Genomic DNA, 20,964 nt, shown 5'->3' on the forward strand with positions numbered 1-20,964 from the left:
TGAACCAGCAACCCACCTCTCTAGGCTACTTGCCACATCCTGGCGGTTTGGTTTTATGTATAAATTTGTGATGTAATCTTGTAGTCTGATTTTCTATTTAATGATGAGAAGGGCTTATATGATGTTGTCTTCCTGGTGAAAGACGATGTGTCATCCTTCGTCAAACATGTCCATTCAAAGACCAATCACAGTTTCTATAGCATAGCTTAATGTCACCTAGTTTAGAACTTGTTTCTTTTAAGTTAATCTCTGCACCAATGTGATTTTCATGTTGTAGACGCCAGGCAAAGGAGTGTGTGGCACGTCAGAGTGGACAAGAGCCAAAGAGACTTCGGGAAAATCATCTGCCAATTTAGATGAGGGCCTAGAGACAGCAGTTTGCCACACGGCATGCTCCTTAAGGCTCTCAATATGTACATAGGCAAAATATATGCCTAAGCAATGTACTTGCAGACGGAGCTGTCTTCTACTGGCACGGTGGGCTTTTTCTGCTGTGATGTTGCATACCAATACTGGCTATACTTGCAGAAAGTTGTGCAGGCATGCCCAGAGTTAGAGGACCTTCTAAAAATGCACCCCCTCCGTTCTGCATGTGAATGGGTGGAATTGACACCTTGCATGTCTAAGATAAACACTCTGTTGTTATGGAGAAACACTAAGTTCCTCTCACTGGTATTGTCATGGCCTGCCTAAGTCTAGGACCCTCATGGGCATGGAAGTGTATGTGTGGAATAGGACTGAAGTCAGATTCCGCCCCCTCAGCGTCTTCTCTTTTCAACTGCTGACCTTATCTCAAGTTGAGTTCCACATCCCTCATTGTCCTAGTTCCACAGAAACTGACCTGCTTTATCAGGAATTGAAACCAAACTGCTCTAACATGTTTGAACAGAATATGAACTTCCTGCACATCCCCCTGTCTTACTCAGTAACTTTCCATACCCAAAGTTCCTACTCACCTTTCATTGACCCCTAAAATATACATTTCTTATACCTGTAAAGTAATCAATACTTTCTAATATGATGATAGGAATTAGTATATTTCAAGCCAGAATCCAACAGGTAGAAAAGTGAATGTTTCTCCGACTCAACTTCATAATTGCATTGATGTCAGTGGAGTCATGTTTGTAATTTGCACTGTTTGACAGCCACACGTCAGACAGGGCAGACGGAGCATCTCCAGAAGAGGATTGTGGGGCTTTACCTCAGTGTGAAACAGAGGAAAGACTACCTCTACCGTTTGACAATGAATTAAGCACTAACAGCTGTGTGTGTTTCAAACGATTACATAGTATGAATGTATTATTGATGTAATAAAGTGTTGGTGCAGCATGTTGTAAGTCATTGCTACCCCTTGCAACATTGTAAGTACAAAATCTTTCTAATTTGAAGATAATTGGAAGATAATGTTGCCCAACCCATATAAACTCAGCAAAAAAGAAACATAATTTTCATCCCTTTCAGAAACATCCCTGTCTTTCAAAGATAATTCATAATAATCCAAATAACTTCACAGATCTTCATTGTAAAGGGTTTAAACACTGTTTCCCTGCTTGTTCAATGAACCATAAACAATTAATGAACATGCACCTGTGGAACGGTCATTAAGACGCTTACAGACGGCAGGCAATTAAGGTCACAGTTATGAAAACCTAGGACACTAAAGAGGCCTTTCCACTGACCACTGGAGAGAGCCAGGAACTCAATCCCATTGGGCACGTCTGGGACCTGTTGGATCGGAGGGTGAGCGCTAGGGCCATTCCCCCCAGAAATGTCCAGGAACTTGCAGGTGCTTTGGTGGAAGAGTGGGGTAATATCTCACAGCAAGAACTGGTAAATCTGGTGCAGTCCATGAGGATGAGATGCACTGCTGTACTTAATGCAGCACGTGGCCATACCAGCTACTGACTGTTACTTTTGATCCCCCTTTGGTCAGGGACACATTATTCAATTTCTTAGTCAGACGTCTGTGAAACTTGTTCAGTTTGTCTCAGTTGTTGAATCTTAAGTTCATACAAATATTTACACTTGTTAAGTTTGCTGAAAAATAGGATATGCATATTCTTGGTATCATTTGAATGGAAACATTCTGAAGTTTGTGGAAATGTTAATTGAATGTAGGAGAATATAACACAGTAGATCTGGTGGAAGAAAAGAGAAAGAAAGAGCATACGTTTTCTGTTTTTTATTGTTGTAGTATCATCTTTCACATGTACTAGAATAGCCACACAGTCAGATAGGATGCTGGAGATCATTTTGATGGATGACACAAGAGGTTAAATGTAGGTGTGCAAAGTTTCAGACTGATAACTTCCGGAATGGGTGAGCTACATGACATTTAGCATGAAGTCACCCAGGTGTCCAACACAAGTTGCCCAAATGTACCCAAGTGGCCGAATTGGTGAAATTACCTATAACTATATACAGCAGTGCAAATAACACACACACACAAAAAAATGTTTAAAAAAAATATTAGAAAATAAATATATTTTTAAAAAGAAACAGTATACCCCTTGGAAATCCTCATCACAGTATTTTGCTGCCTGTGCCCTGTCCCATAGCAGTCTCTTTCTGATGTAAAGCAGAGGCAAACTGAACAAGTGGTGCATTTCATGCGACACAGAACACAACGACGCCTCCATGCTGTGCCCTTTTGGCCCTGAGGCACAGTCATGCCTGTGTAACAGTATAACTTTAGACCGTCCCCTCGCCCATACCCGGGCGGGAACCAGGGACCCTCTGCACACATCATCAACAGTCACCGACGAACCATCGTTACCCAAGGGGAACTACTACTTCAAGGTCTCAGAGCAAGTGACGTAACCGATTGAAACGCTATTTAGCGCACACCGCTAACTAAGCTAGCCGTTTCACATCCGTTACACTCACCACCCTTTTGACCTTCCTCCCTTTTCCGCAGCAACCAGTAATCCGGGTCAACAGCATCAATGTAACAGTATAATTTTAAACCGTCCCCTCGCCCATACCCGGGCGCGAACCAGGGACCTTCTGCACACATCAACAACAGTCACCCACAAAGCATCGTTACCCATCGCTCCACAAAAGCCGTGGCCCTTGCAGAGCAAGGGGAACAACTACTTCAAGGTCTCAGAGCAAGTGACGTAACCGATTGAAACGCTATTTAGCGCACACCGCTAACTAAGCTAGCCGTTTCACATCCGTTACACCTGCAGTAATGAACAGTGGCATATGAACACCACTGGGGGCACAGGTAGAGCGGGCAGCTTGGCACCGGGGCCTCCCAGTCGGAGTCGCTATCACTTAAAATAAACAGATATGTATTGTATAGAGCAGAGGGAACAGTCCCTAAGGTGAAGTGCTGTTCTATTCAACTCCGGCCATTGTTGTATATATATATATATACACACATATACACACACACACACACACACAAACAAACCATACATTTCATTGCAAATATATATATATAATATATATATATTTTTATATTTCATAAAACGGCATTAGCACTTACCCGTCCAGAAGTACGTCCTGTCCTTGCAGAAACAGCTCCTCAGTTCGTTTGAATCATAACACTCCAAGATTCCTCAAACAAAAAACTTATTCTGCAATTGAAAATATATCTGATATTAATGGCATTTGCAAAGAGAACCAAGAAAATGCATACTTCTCTAATAAATGAAGTGATCTCAAAGTACACGCCAAACGACGGGGGAAGTGGCCCTGACACTGAATGAGAAAGGCCTTAGATAGTATAATACACCATCTGGATTTCCATCAGATACTTTATTGCATGTTTTTCAAAAATACAGTAAAATATGTGAATCAGCATTTTGAGTTGCTTTTTTTGTCATTAGATTTGTCTATACTTATTTTACTATGGCAGTGGAAGGAGTATTGTTGTTCAAATTCCCTTCAAGGAGCCAATAAGATCTTCATTGTACAGACCATAAGCTCGTCCCCTCCACCTATTACCAGATAGCAGAGTGGCGCAGCGGAAGCGTGCTGGGCCCATAACCCAGAGGTCGATGGATCGAAAGCATCCTCTGCTATGTTTTACATGCGGACAATTCAGCGAAGACAAAAACAAATGATAATATAAAAAGCCTTTATGCAACAGAAATTATACTTACCATACAGTTATAATTTGACAAAATAAAAGGATAATTTTATTTTCAAAGAATGCGTTAAAATTGTATTTGTAAGCAATACTATAATTTATATAATATATCTAATAAAGTATGAATGGGTGAGTTAGACCACTTTAATATTGCGTCATCCTGAAGGGTAAAGTGCAAATGTGATGTGTTCACTTCCACCCTCTCATGGACAATGGATGAAATAACAGGTCATTTTATCTGAGTAGTTCTAGAACTTCCATTACACATTGAGAGCCTGTGTCTGGTTGGAAGAAGACTCCAGATCAACTGAGGCTCATTTTCGTCGCTGTCGTCAGTAATTGGGTTAGCCTAATTTGAATTTGTCAGGGGACCAGCAGATGGACGCTTCAAAAAGAACGTGTGCGTGATTACTCCATCCATGTGGAGGCATTTGTCACTCGCTATTGGAGAAAGATTAATAGAAAATATTAATGAAAAAAAAAAAAAAATCAGCTGAATACACCAGACAGCCAACCACACAAGCTGCTTAAGTTTGCCGAAATAGCTCAGTTGGGAGAGCGTTAGACTGAAGATCTAAAGGTCCCTGGTTCGATCCCGGGTTTCGGCAGGAACTTTTTTTGCGAGAGTTCTAAATTTGGTTCGTGACAATATCCGAATGCTCTAATCACATTTTGATCTATTAATGTCAGTCTTTGAATGCTCCATTGTATAAACTACACTGAATAATAATATAAACGCAACATACAACAATTTCAAAGATTTTACTGCGTTACAAAGGCTACATCCCCTCCAACTACTACCAGATAGCAGAGTGGCGCAGCGGAAGCGTGCTGGGCCCATAACCCAGAGGTCGATGGATCGAAACCATCCTCTGCTATGTTTTACATGTGGCCAATACAGCGAAGGTAAACCACAAATTAAAAATATTTCTAAAAGCCTTTATGCAATAGAAATGATACAAACATTAATTTATCAATTCACAAAATAAAAGGAAACTTTGTTTTCAAATAATGTGTTAATATGGTGTTTGTAAGCAATAAGATAACTTATACATAAACTATAACTAATAGAATGGTTGAGTTAGACCACTAATAGAATGGTTGAGACCACATTAATATTGCATTTTAGACCACCTCTCATGGTTAATATTGCATCATTTTATCTGAAGGGTAAACACAACCACCCTCTCATGGACAATGGATGAAATAACAGGTCATTTTATCTGAGCAGTTCTTGAACTTCCATTACACATTGAGAGCCTGTGTCTGTTAGCAAGATGACTCCAGATCAACTGAGGCTCCTTTTCGTACATGTAATCACGTAAAGGTTCGCCTAATAATAACTAAACGTATGTGTGAGTTTGTCACCAGCAGGTGGAAGCATTGTCTTCTAGCAGTTTGGAAAAGGACGTGATTATTCCATCCATGTGGGAGCATTTGTCATGCGCTGTTCGAGAAAGATTAATAGAAAATATCCTAAAGTCAACTAAATAAATCAGCCAGCTAACAAGACACTTTAGAAAAGAATGAGAGATAATATTTTTAACAGGGTGGCCGAAATAGCTCAGTTGGGAGAGCGTTAGACTGAAGATCTAAAGGTCCCTGGTTCGATCCCGGGTTTCGGCAAGTGTTCATTTTGCGAGACTTCTAAATTTGGCCTGAAAATGGGGGGCAGCTGGTTGGAAACACAGGTTCAAAGGGAACATTTAGTTGGGAGATTATGGGTTGGACAAAACCCTAAACTCTCCTCAACTCCTCCATCCTTTCTCCGTGACCCAACCTATACTCAGAGCATTTCATATTATTCTGTATGTATATCAAAGATACTCCATTTAAAATGATATGTTACATTTAATTTTGTATGTATTATTTAGGAATGTCCATCATCCATTTCATATGATATGAATTACAATTTGTATGATGTTAAGAATTTCCAAAACGTACAATACACTACAAATTGGCAAAATGTACAATATGTTAAGATTTTGCTAAACGTATGATATGCTACGAATTCCAATTTGTCTTTCACGTCTGACTCAATTTGTTTTAATGACATTACACATTTATTTTGGGATCCAACACTGTAAATGTAATTTTAACTTTTTCAATAGAAGGCGAGAGAGGACATAGAAGAGAGGACGCAGGCCTTGAGCAAATCTAATTGAGAAAAGGCCAACAGAGGAGCCTTCTCCCAGAGAGGAAGCACAAGAGTATCCTACCTGAGTCCTTCGCAGAAGAGTTTTGAGATCCGCTACACCCCCTTTGAATCAGCTGTTTTTTACTGGGAGGAGAAAAGCATGCAAATATTTAAAAACAATATGCTACATATCCTTTTATCGATAAAATGTCTAGCACAACTAGCTACTGTACATGTATTTGTACTACTTTACACATTTAATTTGTGATTAATCCCTTGTAGCCTAAATGTCATTTGCATAAATGATGCTTGAGTGAAGGAGTCTCATTTCCTTCAAGCATATTTGTTTCCACATTTCCTGCTCTCCTTGACAGATATTCGGAATAGTTTGTCACATTATCATCAAAATAATCTGTCAGCCCCAATATTTCCATACTAGGCTGAAATTATTGTGTGATTTTATATTAGGCCTTTGTTTTGTCACACCCAGCTAGCTAAAATGAGATACTTTGAAATTACTTCACCACCGCTTCAGCTAGCTAGCTGTTGATATTGAATACACATGCACTTACTTATGCTTGTGTGTGTTCTAATGTGCTCTAATCACATTTTGATCTATTAATGTCAGTCTTTGAATGCTCCATTGTATAAACTACACTGAATAATAATATAAACGCAACATACAACAATTTCAAAGATTTTACTGCGTTACAAAGGCTACATCCCCTCCAACTACTACCAGATAGCAGAGTGGCGCAGCGGAAGCGTGCTGCCATAACCCAGGTAACCCAGAGGTCGATGGATCGAAACCATCCTCTGCTATGTTTTACATGTGGCCAAAGATTAATAGAAAATATCCTAAAGTCAACTAAATAAATCAGCCAGCTAACAAGACACTTTAGAAAAGAATGAGAGATAATATTTTTAACAGGGTGGCCGAAATAGCTCAGTTGGGAGAGCGTTAGACTGAAGATCTAAAGGTCCCTGGTTCGATCCCGGGTTTCGGCAAGTGTTCATTTTGCGAGACTTCTAAATTTGGCCTGAAAATGGGGGGCAGCTGGTTGGAAACACAGGTTCAAAGGGAACATTTAGTTGGGAGATTATGGGTTGGACAAAACCCTAAACTCTCCTCAACTCCTCCATCCTTTCTCCGTGACCCAACCTATACTCAGAGCATTTCATATTATTCTGTATGTATATCAAAGATACTCCATTTAAAATGATATGTTACATTTAATTTTGTATGTATTATTTAGGAATGTCCATCATCCATTTCATATGATATGAATTACAATTTGTATGATGTTAAGAATTTCCAAAACGTACAATACACTACAAATTGGCAAAATGTACAATATGTTAAGATTTTGCTAAACGTATGATATGCTACGAATTCCAATTTGTCTTTCACGTCTGACTCAATTTGTTTTAATGACATTACACATTTATTTTGGGATCCAACACTGTAAATGTAATTTTAACTTTTTCAATAGAAGGCGAGAGAGGACATAGAAGAGAGGACGCAGGCCTTGAGCAAATCTAATTGAGAAAAGGCCAACAGAGGAGCCTTCTCCCAGAGAGGAAGCACAAGAGTATCCTACCTGAGTCCTTCGCAGAAGAGTTTTGAGATCCGCTACACCCCTTTGAATCAGCTGTTTTTTACTGGGAGGAGAAAAGCATGCAAATATTTAAAAACAATATGCTACATATCCTTTTATCGATAAAATGTCTAGCACAACTAGCTACTGTACATGTATTTGTACTACTTTACACATTTAATTTGTGATTAATCCCTTGTAGCCTAAATGTCATTTGCATAAATGATGCTTGAGTGAAGGAGTCTCATTTCCTTCAAGCATATTTGTTTCCACATTTCCTGCTCTCCTTGACAGATATTCGGAATAGTTTGTCACATTATCATCAAAATAATCTGTCAGCCCCAATATTTCCATACTAGGCTGAAATTATTGTGTGATTTTATATTAGGCCTTTGTTTTGTCACACCCAGCTAGCTAAAATGAGATACTTTGAAATTACTTCACCACCGCTTCAGCTAGCTAGCTGTTGATATTGAATACACATGCACTTACTTATGCTTGTGTGTGTTCTAATGTGCTCTAATCACATTTTGATCTATTAATGTCAGTCTTTGAATGCTCCATTGTATAAACTACACTGAATAATAATATAAACGCAACATACAACAATTTCAAAGATTTTACTGCGTTACAAAGGCTACATCCCCTCCAACTACTACCAGATAGCAGAGTGGCGCAGCGGAAGCGTGCTGGGCCCATAACCCAGAGGTCGATGGATCGAAACCATCCTCTGCTATGTTTTACATGTGGCCAAAGATTAATAGAAAATATCCTAAAGTCAACTAAATAAATCAGCCAGCTAACAAGACACTTTAGAAAAGAATGAGAGATAATATTTTTAACAGGGTGGCCGAAATAGCTCAGTTGGGAGAGCGTTAGACTGAAGATCTAAAGGTCCCTGGTTCGATCCCGGGTTTCGGCAAGTGTTCATTTTGCGAGACTTCTAAATTTGGCCTGAAAATGGGGGGCAGCTGGTTGGAAACACAGGTTCAAAGGGAACATTTAGTTGGGAGATTATGGGTTGGACAAAACCCTAAACTCTCCTCAACTCCTCCATCCTTTCTCCGTGACCCAACCTATACTCAGAGCATTTCATATTATTCTGTATGTATATCAAAGATACTCCATTTAAAATGATATGTTACATTTAATTTTGTATGTATTATTTAGGAATGTCCATCATCCATTTCATATGATATGAATTACAATTTGTATGATGTTAAGAATTTCCAAAACGTACAATACACTACAAATTGGCAAAATGTACAATATGTTAAGATTTTGCTAAACGTATGATATGCTACGAATTCCAATTTGTCTTTCACGTCTGACTCAATTTGTTTTAATGACATTACACATTTATTTTGGGATCCAACACTGTAAATGTAATTTTAACTTTTTCAATAGAAGGCGAGAGAGGACATAGAAGAGAGGACGCAGGCCTTGAGCAAATCTAATTGAGAAAAGGCCAACAGAGGAGCCTTCTCCCAGAGAGGAAGCACAAGAGTATCCTACCTGAGTCCTTCGCAGAAGAGTTTTGAGATCCGCTACACCCCTTTGAATCAGCTGTTTTTTACTGGGAGGAGAAAAGCATGCAAATATTTAAAAACAATATGCTACATATCCTTTTATCGATAAAATGTCTAGCACAACTAGCTACTGTACATGTATTTGTACTACTTTACACATTTAATTTGTGATTAATCCCTTGTAGCCTAAATGTCATTTGCATAAATGATGCTTGAGTGAAGGAGTCTCATTTCCTTCAAGCATATTTGTTTCCACATTTCCTGCTCTCCTTGACAGATATTCGGAATAGTTTGTCACATTATCATCAAAATAATCTGTCAGCCCCAATATTTCCATACTAGGCTGAAATTATTGTGTGATTTTATATTAGGCCTTTGTTTTGTCACACCCAGCTAGCTAAAATGAGATACTTTGAAATTACTTCACCACCGCTTCAGCTAGCTAGCTGTTGATATTGAATACACATGCACTTACTTATGCTTGTGTGTGTTCTAATGTGCTCTAATCACATTTTGATCTATTAATGTCAGTCTTTGAATGCTCCATTGTATAAACTACACTGAATAATAATATAAACGCAACATACAACAATTTCAAAGATTTTACTGCGTTACAAAGGCTACATCCCCTCCAACTACTACCAGATAGCAGAGTGGCGCAGCGGAAGCGTGCTGGGCCCATAACCCAGAGGTCGATGGATCGAAACCATCCTCTGCTATGTTTTACATGTGGCCAATTCAGCGAAGGTAAACCACAAATTAAAAATATTTCTAAAAGCCTTTATGCAATAGAAATGATACCTACATTCAGTTATCAATTCACAAAATAAAAGGAAACTTTGTTTTCAAATAATGTGTTAATATGGTGTTTGTAAGCAATAAGATAACTTATACATAAACTATAACTAATAGAATGGTTGAGTTAGACCACTAATAGAATGGTTGAGTTTTAGACCACGTTAATATTGCATCATCCTGAAGGGTAAACACAACCACCCTCTCATGGACAATGGATGAAATAACAGGTCATTTTATCTGAGCAGTTCTTGAACTTCCATTACACATTGAGAGCCTGTGTCTGTTAGCAAGATGACTCCAGATCAACTGAGGCTCCTTTTCGTACATGTAATCACGTAAAGGTTCGCCTAATAATAACTAAACGTATGTGTGAGTTTGTCACCAGCAGGTGGAAGCATTGTCTTCTAGCAGTTTGGAAAAGGACGTGATTATTCCATCCATGTGGGAGCATTTGTCATGCGCTGTTCGAGAAAGATTAATAGAAAATATCCTAAAGTCAACTAAATAAATCAGCCAGCTAACAAGACACTTTAGAAAAGAATGAGAGATAATATTTTTAACAGGGTGGCCGAAATAGCTCAGTTGGGAGAGCGTTAGACTGAAGATCTAAAGGTCCCTGGTTCGATCCCGGGTTTCGGCAAGTGTTCATTTTGCGAGACTTCTAAATTTGGCCTGAAAATGGGGGGCAGCTGGTTGGAAACACAGGTTCAAAGGGAACATTTAGTTGGGAGATTATGGGTTGGACAAAACCCTAAACTCTCCTCAACTCCTCCATCCTTTCTCCGTGACCCAACCTATACTCAGAGCATTTCATATTATTCTGTATGTATATCAAAGATACTCCATTTAAAATGATATGTTACATTTAATTTTGTATGTATTATTTAGGAATGTCCATCATCCATTTCATATGATATGAATTACAATTTGTATGATGTTAAGAATTTCCAAAACGTACAATACACTACAAATTGGCAAAATGTACAATATGTTAAGATTTTGCTAAACGTATGATATGCTACGAATTCCAATTTGTCTTTCACGTCTGACTCAATTTGTTTTAATGACATTACACATTTATTTTGGGATCCAACACTGTAAATGTAATTTTAACTTTTTCAATAGAAGGCGAGAGAGGACATAGAAGAGAGGACGCAGGCCTTGAGCAAATCTAATTGAGAAAAGGCCAACAGAGGAGCCTTCTCCCAGAGAGGAAGCACAAGAGTATCCTACCTGAGTCCTTCGCAGAAGAGTTTTGAGATCCGCTACACCCCCTTTGAATCAGCTGTTTTTTACTGGGAGGAGAAAAGCATGCAAATATTTAAAAACAATATGCTACATATCCTTTTATCGATAAAATGTCTAGCACAACTAGCTACTGTACATGTATTTGTACTACTTTACACATTTAATTTGTGATTAATCCCTTGTAGCCTAAATGTCATTTGCATAAATGATGCTTGAGTGAAGGAGTCTCATTTCCTTCAAGCATATTTGTTTCCACATTTCCTGCTCTCCTTGACAGATATTCGGAATAGTTTGTCACATTATCATCAAAATAATCTGTCAGCCCCAATATTTCCATACTAGGCTGAAATTATTGTGTGATTTTATATTAGGCCTTTGTTTTGTCACACCCAGCTAGCTAAAATGAGATACTTTGAAATTACTTCACCACCGCTTCAGCTAGCTAGCTGTTGATATTGAATACACATGCACTTACTTATGCTTGTGTGTGTTCTAATGTGCTCTAATCACATTTTGATCTATTAATGTCAGTCTTTGAATGCTCCATTGTATAAACTACACTGAATAATAATATAAACGCAACATACAACAATTTCAAAGATTTTTTACTGCTGCGTTACAAAGGCTACATCCCCTCCAACTACTACCAGATAGCAGAGTGGCGCAGCGGAAGCGTGCTGGGCCCATAACCCAGAGGTCGATGGATCGAAACCATCCTCTGCTATGTTTTACATGTGGCCAAAGATTAATAGAAAATATCCTAAAGTCAACTAAATAAATCAGCCAGCTAACAAGACACTTTAGAAAAGAATGAGAGATAATATTTTTAACAGGGTGGCCGAAATAGCTCAGTTGGGAGAGCGTTAGACTGAAGATCTAAAGGTCCCTGGTTCGATCCCGGGTTTCGGCAAGTGTTCATTTTGCGAGACTTCTAAATTTGGCCTGAAAATGGGGGGCAGCTGGTTGGAAACACAGGTTCAAAGGGAACATTTAGTTGGGAGATTATGGGTTGGACAAAACCCTAAACTCTCCTCAACTCCTCCATCCTTTCTCCGTGACCCAACCTATACTCAGAGCATTTCATATTATTCTGTATGTATATCAAAGATACTCCATTTAAAATGATATGTTACATTTAATTTTGTATGTATTATTTAGGAATGTCCATCATCCATTTCATATGATATGAATTACAATTTGTATGATGTTAAGAATTTCCAAAACGTACAATACACTACAAATTGGCAAAATGTACAATATGTTAAGATTTTGCTAAACGTATGATATGCTACGAATTCCAATTTGTCTTTCACGTCTGACTCAATTTGTTTTAATGACATTACACATTTATTTTGGGATCCAACACTGTAAATGTAATTTTAACTTTTTCAATAGAAGGCGAGAGAGGACATAGAAGAGAGGACGCAGGCCTTGAGCAAATCTAATTGAGAAAAGGCCAACAGAGGAGCCTTCTCCCAGAGAGGAAGCACAAGAGTATCCTACCTGAGTCCTTCGCAGAAGAGTTTTGAGATCCGCTACACCCCTTTGAATCAGCTGTTTTTTACTGGGAGGAGAAAAGCATGCAAATATTTAAAAACAATATGCTACATATCCTTTTATCGATAAAATGTCTAGCACAACTAGCTACTGTACATGTATTTGTACTACTTTACACATTTAATTTGTGATTAATCCCTTGTAGCCTAAATGTCATTTGCATAAATGATGCTTGAGTGAAGGAGTCTCATTTCCTTCAAGCATATTTGTTTCCACATTTCCTGCTCTCCTTGACAGATATTCGGAATAGTTTGTCACATTATCATCAAAATAATCTGTCAGCCCCAATATTTCCATACTAGGCTGAAATTATTGTGTGATTTTATATTAGGCCTTTGTTTTGTCACACCCAGCTAGCTAAAATGAGATACTTTGAAATTACTTCACCACCGCTTCAGCTAGCTAGCTGTTGATATTGAATACACATGCACTTACTTATGCTTGTGTGTGTTCTAATGTGCTCTAATCACATTTTGATCTATTAATGTCAGTCTTTGAATGCTCCATTGTATAAACTACACTGAATAATAATATAAACGCAACATACAACAATTTCAAAGATTTTACTGCGTTACAAAGGCTACATCCCCTCCAACTACTACCAGATAGCAGAGTGGCGCAGCGGAAGCGTGCTGGGCCCATAACCCAGAGGTCGATGGATCGAAACCATCCTCTGCTATGTTTTACATGTGGCCAAAGATTAATAGAAAATATCCTAAAGTCAACTAAATAAATCAGCCAGCTAACAAGACACTTTAGAAAAGAATGAGAGATAATATTTTTAACAGGGTGGCCGAAATAGCTCAGTTGGGAGAGCGTTAGACTGAAGATCTAAAGGTCCCTGGTTCGATCCCGGGTTTCGGCAAGTGTTCATTTTGCGAGACTTCTAAATTTGGCCTGAAAATGGGGGGCAGCTGGTTGGAAACACAGGTTCAAAGGGAACATTTAGTTGGGAGATTATGGGTTGGACAAAACCCTAAACTCTCCTCAACTCCTCCATCCTTTCTCCGTGACCCAACCTATACTCAGAGCATTTCATATTATTCTGTATGTATATAAAGATACTCCATTTAAAATGATATGTTACATTTAATTTTGTATGTATTATTTAGGAATGTCCATCATCCATTTCATATGATATGAATTACAATTTGTATGATGTTAAGAATTTCCAAAACGTACAATACACTACAAATTGGCAAAATGTACAATATGTTAAGATTTTGCTAAACGTATGATATGCTACGAATTCCAATTTGTCTTTCACGTCTGACTCAATTTGTTTTAATGACATTACACATTTATTTTGGGATCCAACACTGTAAATGTAATTTTAACTTTTTCAATAGAAGGCGAGAGAGGACATAGAAGAGAGGACGCAGGCCTTGAGCAAATCTAATTGAGAAAAGGCCAACAGAGGAGCCTTCTCCCAGAGAGGAAGCACAAGAGTATCCTACCTGAGTCCTTCGCAGAAGAGTTTTGAGATCCGCTACACCCCCTTTGAATCAGCTGTTTTTTACTGGGAGGAGAAAAGCATGCAAATATTTAAAAACAATATGCTACATATCCTTTTATCGATAAAATGTCTAGCACAACTAGCTACTGTACATGTATTTGTACTACTTTACACATTTAATTTGTGATTAATCCCTTGTAGCCTAAATGTCATTTGCATAAATGATGCTTGAGTGAAGGAGTCTCATTTCCTTCAAGCATATTTGTTTCCACATTTCCTGCTCTCCTTGACAGATATTCGGAATAGTTTGTCACATTATCATCAAAATAATCTGTCAGCCCCAATATTTCCATACTAGGCTGAAATTATTGTGTGATTTTATATTAGGCCTTTGTTTTGTCACACCCAGCTAGCTAAAATGAGATACTTTGAAATTACTTCACCACCGCTTCAGCTAGCTAGCTGTTGATATTGAATACACATGCACTTACTTATGCTTGTGTGTGTTCTAATGTGCTCTAATCACATTTTGATCTATTAATGTCAGTCTTTGAATGCTCCATTGTATAAACTACACTGAATAATAATATAAACGCAACATACAACAATTTCAAAGATTTTACTGCGTTACAAAGGCTACATCCCCTCCAACTACTACCAGATAGCAGAGTGGCGCAGCGGAAGCGTGCTGGGCCCATAACCCAGAGGTCGATGGATCGAAACCATCCTCTGCTATGTTTTACATGTGGCCAAAGATTAATAGAAAATATCCTAAAGTCAACTAAATAAATCAGCCAGCTAACAAGACACTTTAGAAAAGAATGAGAGATAATATTTTTAACAGGGTGGCCGAAATAGCTCAGTTGGGAGAGCGTTAGACTGAAGATCTAAAGGTCCCTGGTTCGATCCCGGGTTTCGGCAAGTGTTCATTTTGCGAGACTTCTAAATTTGGCCTGAAAATGGGGGGCAGCTGGTTGGAAACACAGGTTCAAAGGGAACATTTAGTTGGGAGATTATGGGTTGGACAAAACCCTAAACTCTCCTCAACTCCTCCATCCTTTCTCCGTGACCCAACCTATACTCAGAGCATTTCATATTATTTGTATGTATATCAAAGATACTCCATTTAAAATGATATGTTACATTTAATTTTGTATGTATTATTTAGGAATGTCCATCATCCATTTCATATGATATGAATTACAATTTGTATGATGTTAAGAATTTCCAAAACGTACAATACACTACAAATTGGCAAAATGTACAATATGTTAAGATTTTGCTAAACGTATGATATGCTACGAATTCCAATTTGTCTTTCACGTCTGACTCAATTTGTTTTAATGACATTACACATTTATTTTGGGATCCAACACTGTAAATGTAATTTTAACTTTTTCAATAGAAGGCGAGAGAGGACATAGAAGAGAGGACGCAGGCCTTGAGCAAATCTAATTGAGAAAAGGCCAACAGAGGAGCCTTCTCCCAGAGAGGAAGCACAAGAGTATCCTACCTGAGTCCTTCGCAGAAGAGTTTTGAGATCCGCTACACCCCTTTGAATCAGCTGTTTTTTACTGGGAGGAGAAAAGCATGCAAATATTTAAAAACAATATGCTACATATCCTTTTATCGATAAAATGTCTAGCACAACTAGCTACTGTACATGTATTTGTACTACTTTACACATTTAATTTGTGATTAATCCCTTGTAGCCTAAATGTCATTTGCATAAATGATGCTTGAGTGAAGGAGTCTCATTTCCTTCAAGCATATTTGTTTCCACATTTCCTGCTCTCCTTGACAGATATTCGGAATAGTTTGTCACATTATCATCAAAATAATCTGTCAGCCCCAATATTTCCATACTAGGCTGAAATTATTGTGTGATTTTATATTAGGCCTTTGTTTTGTCACACCCAGCTAGCTAAAATGAGATACTTTGAAATTACTTCACCACCGCTTCAGCTAGCTAGCTGTTGATATTGAATACACATGCACTTACTTATGCTTGTGTGTGTTCTAATGTGCTCTAATCACATTTTGATCTATTAATGTCAGTCTTTGAATGCTCCATTGTATAAACTACACTGAATAATAATATAAACGCAACATACAACAATTTCAAAGATTTTACTGCGTTACAAAGGCTACATCCCCTCCAACTACTACCAGATAGCAGAGTGGCGCAGCGGAAGCGTGCTGGGCCCATAACCCAGAGGTCGATGGATCGAAACCATCCTCTGCTATGTTTTACATGTGGCCAAAGATTAATAGAAAATATCCTAAAGTCAACTAAATAAATCAGCCAGCTAACAAGACACTTTAGAAAAGAATGAGAGATAATATTTTTAACAGGGTGGCCGAAATAGCTCAGTTGGGAGAGCGTTAGACTGAAGATCTAAAGGTCCCTGGTTCGATCCCGGGTTTCGGCAAGTGTTCATTTTGCGAGACTTCTAAATTTGGCCTGAAAATGGGGGGCAGCTGGTTGGAAACACAGGTTCAAAGGGAACATTTAGTTGGGAGATTATGGGTTGGACAAAACCCTAAACTCTCCTCAACTCCTCCATCCTTTCTCCGTGACCCAACCTATACTCAGAGCATTTCATATTATTCTGTATGTATATCAAAGATACTCCATTTAAAATGATATGTTACATTTAATTTTGTATGTATTATTTAGGAATGTCCATCATCCATTTCATATGATATGAATTACAATTTGTATGATGTTAAGAATTTCCAAAACGTACAATACACTACAAATTGGCAAAATGTACAATATGTTAAGATTTTGCTAAACGTATGATATGCTACGAATTCCAATTTGTCTTTCACGTCTGACTCAATTTGTTTTAATGACATTACACATTTATTTTGGGATCCAACACTGTAAATGTAATTTTAACTTTTTCAATAGAAGGCGAGAGAGGACATAGAAGAGAGGACGCAGGCCTTGAGCAAATCTAATTGAGAAAAGGCCAACAGAGGAGCCTTCTCCCAGAGAGGAAGCACAAGAGTATCCTACCTGAGTCCTTCGCAGAAGAGTTTTGAGATCCGCTACACCCCTTTGAATCAGCTGTTTTTTACTGGGAGGAGAAAAGCATGCAAATATTTAAAAACAATATGCTACATATCCTTTTATCGATAAAATGTCTAGCACAACTAGCTACTGTACATGTATTTGTACTACTTTACACATTTAATTTGTGATTAATCCCTTGTAGCCTAAATGTCATTTGCATAAATGATGCTTGAGTGAAGGAGTCTCATTTCCTTCAAGCATATTTGTTTCCACATTTCCTGCTCTCCTTGACAGATATTCGGAATAGTTTGTCACATTATCATCAAAATAATCTGTCAGCCCCAATATTTCCATACTAGGCTGAAATTATTGTGTGATTTTATATTAGGCCTTTGTTTTGTCACACCCAGCTAGCTAAAATGAGATACTTTGAAATTACTTCACCACCGCTTCAGCTAGCTAGCTGTTGATATTGAATACACATGCACTTACTTATGCTTGTGTGTGTTCTAATGTGCTCTAATCACATTTTGATCTATTAATGTCAGTCTTTGAATGCTCCATTGTATAAACTACACAATAATAATATAAACGCAACATACAACAATTTCAAAGATTTTACTGCGTTACAAAGGCTACATCCCCTCCAACTACTACCAGATAGCAGAGTGGCGCAGCGGAAGCGTGCTGGGCCCATAACCCAGAGGTCGATGGATCGAAACCATCCTCTGCTATGTTTTACATGTGGCCAAAGATTAATAGAAAATATCCTAAAGTCAACTAAATAAATCAGCCAGCTAACAAGACACTTTAGAAAAGAATGAGAGATAATATTTTTAACAGGGTGGCCGAAATAGCTCAGTTGGGAGAGCGTTAGACTGAAGATCTAAAGGTCCCTGGTTCGATCCCGGGTTTCGGCAAGTGTTCATTTTGCGAGACTTCTAAATTTGGCCTGAAAATGGGGGGCAGCTGGTTGGAAACACAGGTTCAAAGGGAACATTTAGTTGGGAGATTATGGGTTGGACAAAACCCTAAACTCTCCTCAACTCCTCCATCCTTTCTCCGTGACCCAACCTATACTCAGAGCATTTCATATTATTCTGTATGTATATCAAAGATACTCCATTTAAAATGATATGTTACATTTAATTTTGTATGTATTATTTAGGAATGTCCATCATCCATTTCATATGATATGAATTACAATTTGTATGATGTTAAGAATTTCCAAAACGTACAATACACTACAAATTGGCAAAATGTACAATATGTTAAGATTTTGCTAAACGTATGATATGCTACGAATTCCAATTTGTCTTTCACGTCTGACTCAATTTGTTTTAATGACATTACACATTTATTTTGGGATCCAACACTGTAAATGTAATTTTAACTTTTTCAATAGAAGGCGAGAGAGGACATAGAAGAGAGGACGCAGGCCTTGAGCAAATCTAATTGAGAAAAGGCCAACAGAGGAGCCTTCTCCCAGAGAGGAAGCACAAGAGTATCCTACCTGAGTCCTTCGCAGAAGAGTTTTGAGATCCGCTACACCCCTTTGAATCAGCTGTTTTTTACTGGGAGGAAAAGCATGCAAATATTTAAAAACAATATGCTACATATCCTTTTATCGATAAAATGTCTAGCACAACTAGCTACTGTACATGTATTTGTACTACTTTACACATTTAATTTGTGATTAATCCCTTGTAGCCTAAATGTCATTTGCATAAATGATGCTTGAGTGAAGGAGTCTCATTTCCTTCAAGCATATTTGTTTCCACATTTCCTGCTCTCCTTGACAGATATTCGGAATAGTTTGTCACATTATCATCAAAATAATCTGTCAGCCCCAATATTTCCATACTAGGCTGAAATTATTGTGTGATTTTATATTAGGCCTTTGTTTTGTCACACCCAGCTAGCTAAAATGAGATACTTTGAAATTACTTCACCACCGCTTCAGCTAGCTAGCTGTTGATATTGAATACACATGCACTTACTTATGCTTGTGTGTGTTCTAATGTGCTCTAATCACATTTTGATCTATTAATGTCAGTCTTTGAATGCTCCATTGTATAAACTACACTGAATAATAATATAAACGCAACATACAACAATTTCAAAGATTTTACTGCGTTACAAAGGCTACATCCCCTCCAACTACTACCAGATAGCAGAGTGGCGCAGCGGAAGCGTGCTGGGCCCATAACCCAGAGGTCGATGGATCGAAACCATCCTCTGCTATGTTTTACATGTGGCCAAAGATTAATAGAAAATATCCTAAAGTCAACTAAATAAATCAGCCAGCTAACAAGACACTTTAGAAAAGAATGAGAGATAATATTTTTAACAGGGTGGCCGAAATAGCTCAGTTGGGAGAGCGTTAGACTGAAGATCTAAAGGTCCCTGGTTCGATCCCGGGTTTCGGCAAGTGTTCATTTTGCGAGACTTCTAAATTTGGCCTGAAAATGGGGGGCAGCTGGTTGGAAACACAGGTTCAAAGGGAACATTTAGTTGGGAGATTATGGGTTGGACAAAACCCTAAACTCTCCTCAACTCCTCCATCCTTTCTCCGTGACCCAACCTATACTCAGAGCATTTCATATTATTCTGTATGTATATCAAAGATACTCCATTTAAAATGATATGTTACATTTAATTTTGTATGTATTATTTAGGAATGTCCATCATCCATTTCATATGATATGAATTACAATTTGTATGATGTTAAGAATTTCCAAAACGTACAATACACTACAAATTGGCAAAATGTACAATATGTTAAGATTTTGCTAAACGTATGATATGCTACGAATTCCAATTTGTCTTTCACGTCTGACTCAATTTGTTTTAATGACATTACACATTTATTTTGGGATCCAACACTGTAAATGTAATTTTAACTTTTTCAATAGAAGGCGAGAGAGGACATAGAAGAGAGGACGCAGGCCTTGAGCAAATCTAATTGAGAAAAGGCCAACAGAGGAGCCTTCTCCCAGAGAGGAAGCACAAGAGTATCCTACCTGAGTCCTTCGCAGAAGAGTTTTGAGATCCGCTACACCCCTTTGAATCAGCTGTTTTTTACTGGGAGGAGAAAAGCATGCAAATATTTAAAAACAATATGCTACATATCCTTTTATCGATAAAATGTCTAGCACAACTAGCTACTGTACATGTATTTGTACTACTTTACACATTTAATTTGTGATTAATCCCTTGTAGCCTAAATGTCATTTGCATAAATGATGCTTGAGTGAAGGAGTCTCATTTCCTTCAAGCATATTTGTTTCCACATTTCCTGCTCTCCTTGACAGATATTCGGAATAGTTTGTCACATTATCATCAAAATAATCTGTCAGCCCCAATATTTCCATACTAGGCTGAAATTATTGTGTGATTTTATATTAGGCCTTTGTTTTGTCACACCCAGCTAGCTAAAATGAGATACTTTGAAATTACTTCACCACCGCTTCAGCTAGCTAGCTGTTGATATTGAATACACATGCACTTACTTATGCTT

At 38.0% G+C, this 20,964-nt stretch overlaps 11 non-coding genes across 11 annotated transcripts; all 11 read left to right on the forward strand.

Annotated features, from left to right (window-relative positions):
• Positions 1-4,634: 4,634 nt before the first annotated feature.
• On the forward strand, positions 4,635-4,707 carry trnaf-gaa. The gene has a single exon. It is a non-coding gene; the product is annotated as a tRNA-Phe (tRNA).
• Positions 4,708-5,652: 945 nt separating this feature from the next.
• trnaf-gaa lies at positions 5,653-5,725 on the forward strand. Its single transcript has one exon. It is a non-coding gene; the product is annotated as a tRNA-Phe (tRNA).
• A 1,446-nt stretch (positions 5,726-7,171) lies between these two features.
• trnaf-gaa lies at positions 7,172-7,244 on the forward strand. The gene has a single exon. It is a non-coding gene; the product is annotated as a tRNA-Phe (tRNA).
• A 1,439-nt stretch (positions 7,245-8,683) lies between these two features.
• trnaf-gaa lies at positions 8,684-8,756 on the forward strand. The gene has a single exon. It is a non-coding gene; the product is annotated as a tRNA-Phe (tRNA).
• A 1,972-nt stretch (positions 8,757-10,728) lies between these two features.
• Positions 10,729-10,801, forward strand: trnaf-gaa. Its single transcript has one exon. It is a non-coding gene; the product is annotated as a tRNA-Phe (tRNA).
• Positions 10,802-12,246: 1,445 nt separating this feature from the next.
• Positions 12,247-12,319, forward strand: trnaf-gaa. Its single transcript has one exon. It is a non-coding gene; the product is annotated as a tRNA-Phe (tRNA).
• Positions 12,320-13,758: 1,439 nt separating this feature from the next.
• Positions 13,759-13,831, forward strand: trnaf-gaa. Its single transcript has one exon. It is a non-coding gene; the product is annotated as a tRNA-Phe (tRNA).
• A 1,439-nt stretch (positions 13,832-15,270) lies between these two features.
• trnaf-gaa lies at positions 15,271-15,343 on the forward strand. Its single transcript has one exon. It is a non-coding gene; the product is annotated as a tRNA-Phe (tRNA).
• A 1,438-nt stretch (positions 15,344-16,781) lies between these two features.
• Positions 16,782-16,854, forward strand: trnaf-gaa. Its single transcript has one exon. It is a non-coding gene; the product is annotated as a tRNA-Phe (tRNA).
• Positions 16,855-18,291: 1,437 nt separating this feature from the next.
• On the forward strand, positions 18,292-18,364 carry trnaf-gaa. Its single transcript has one exon. It is a non-coding gene; the product is annotated as a tRNA-Phe (tRNA).
• Positions 18,365-19,801: 1,437 nt separating this feature from the next.
• On the forward strand, positions 19,802-19,874 carry trnaf-gaa. Its single transcript has one exon. It is a non-coding gene; the product is annotated as a tRNA-Phe (tRNA).
• The last annotated feature ends 1,090 nt before the right edge of the window (positions 19,875-20,964 follow it).

The sequence above is a fragment of the Oncorhynchus gorbuscha genome, linkage group LG04 (genome assembly GCF_021184085.1).
Source record: "Oncorhynchus gorbuscha isolate QuinsamMale2020 ecotype Even-year linkage group LG04, OgorEven_v1.0, whole genome shotgun sequence".
NCBI classification, from domain to species: domain Eukaryota; kingdom Metazoa; phylum Chordata; class Actinopteri; order Salmoniformes; family Salmonidae; genus Oncorhynchus; species Oncorhynchus gorbuscha.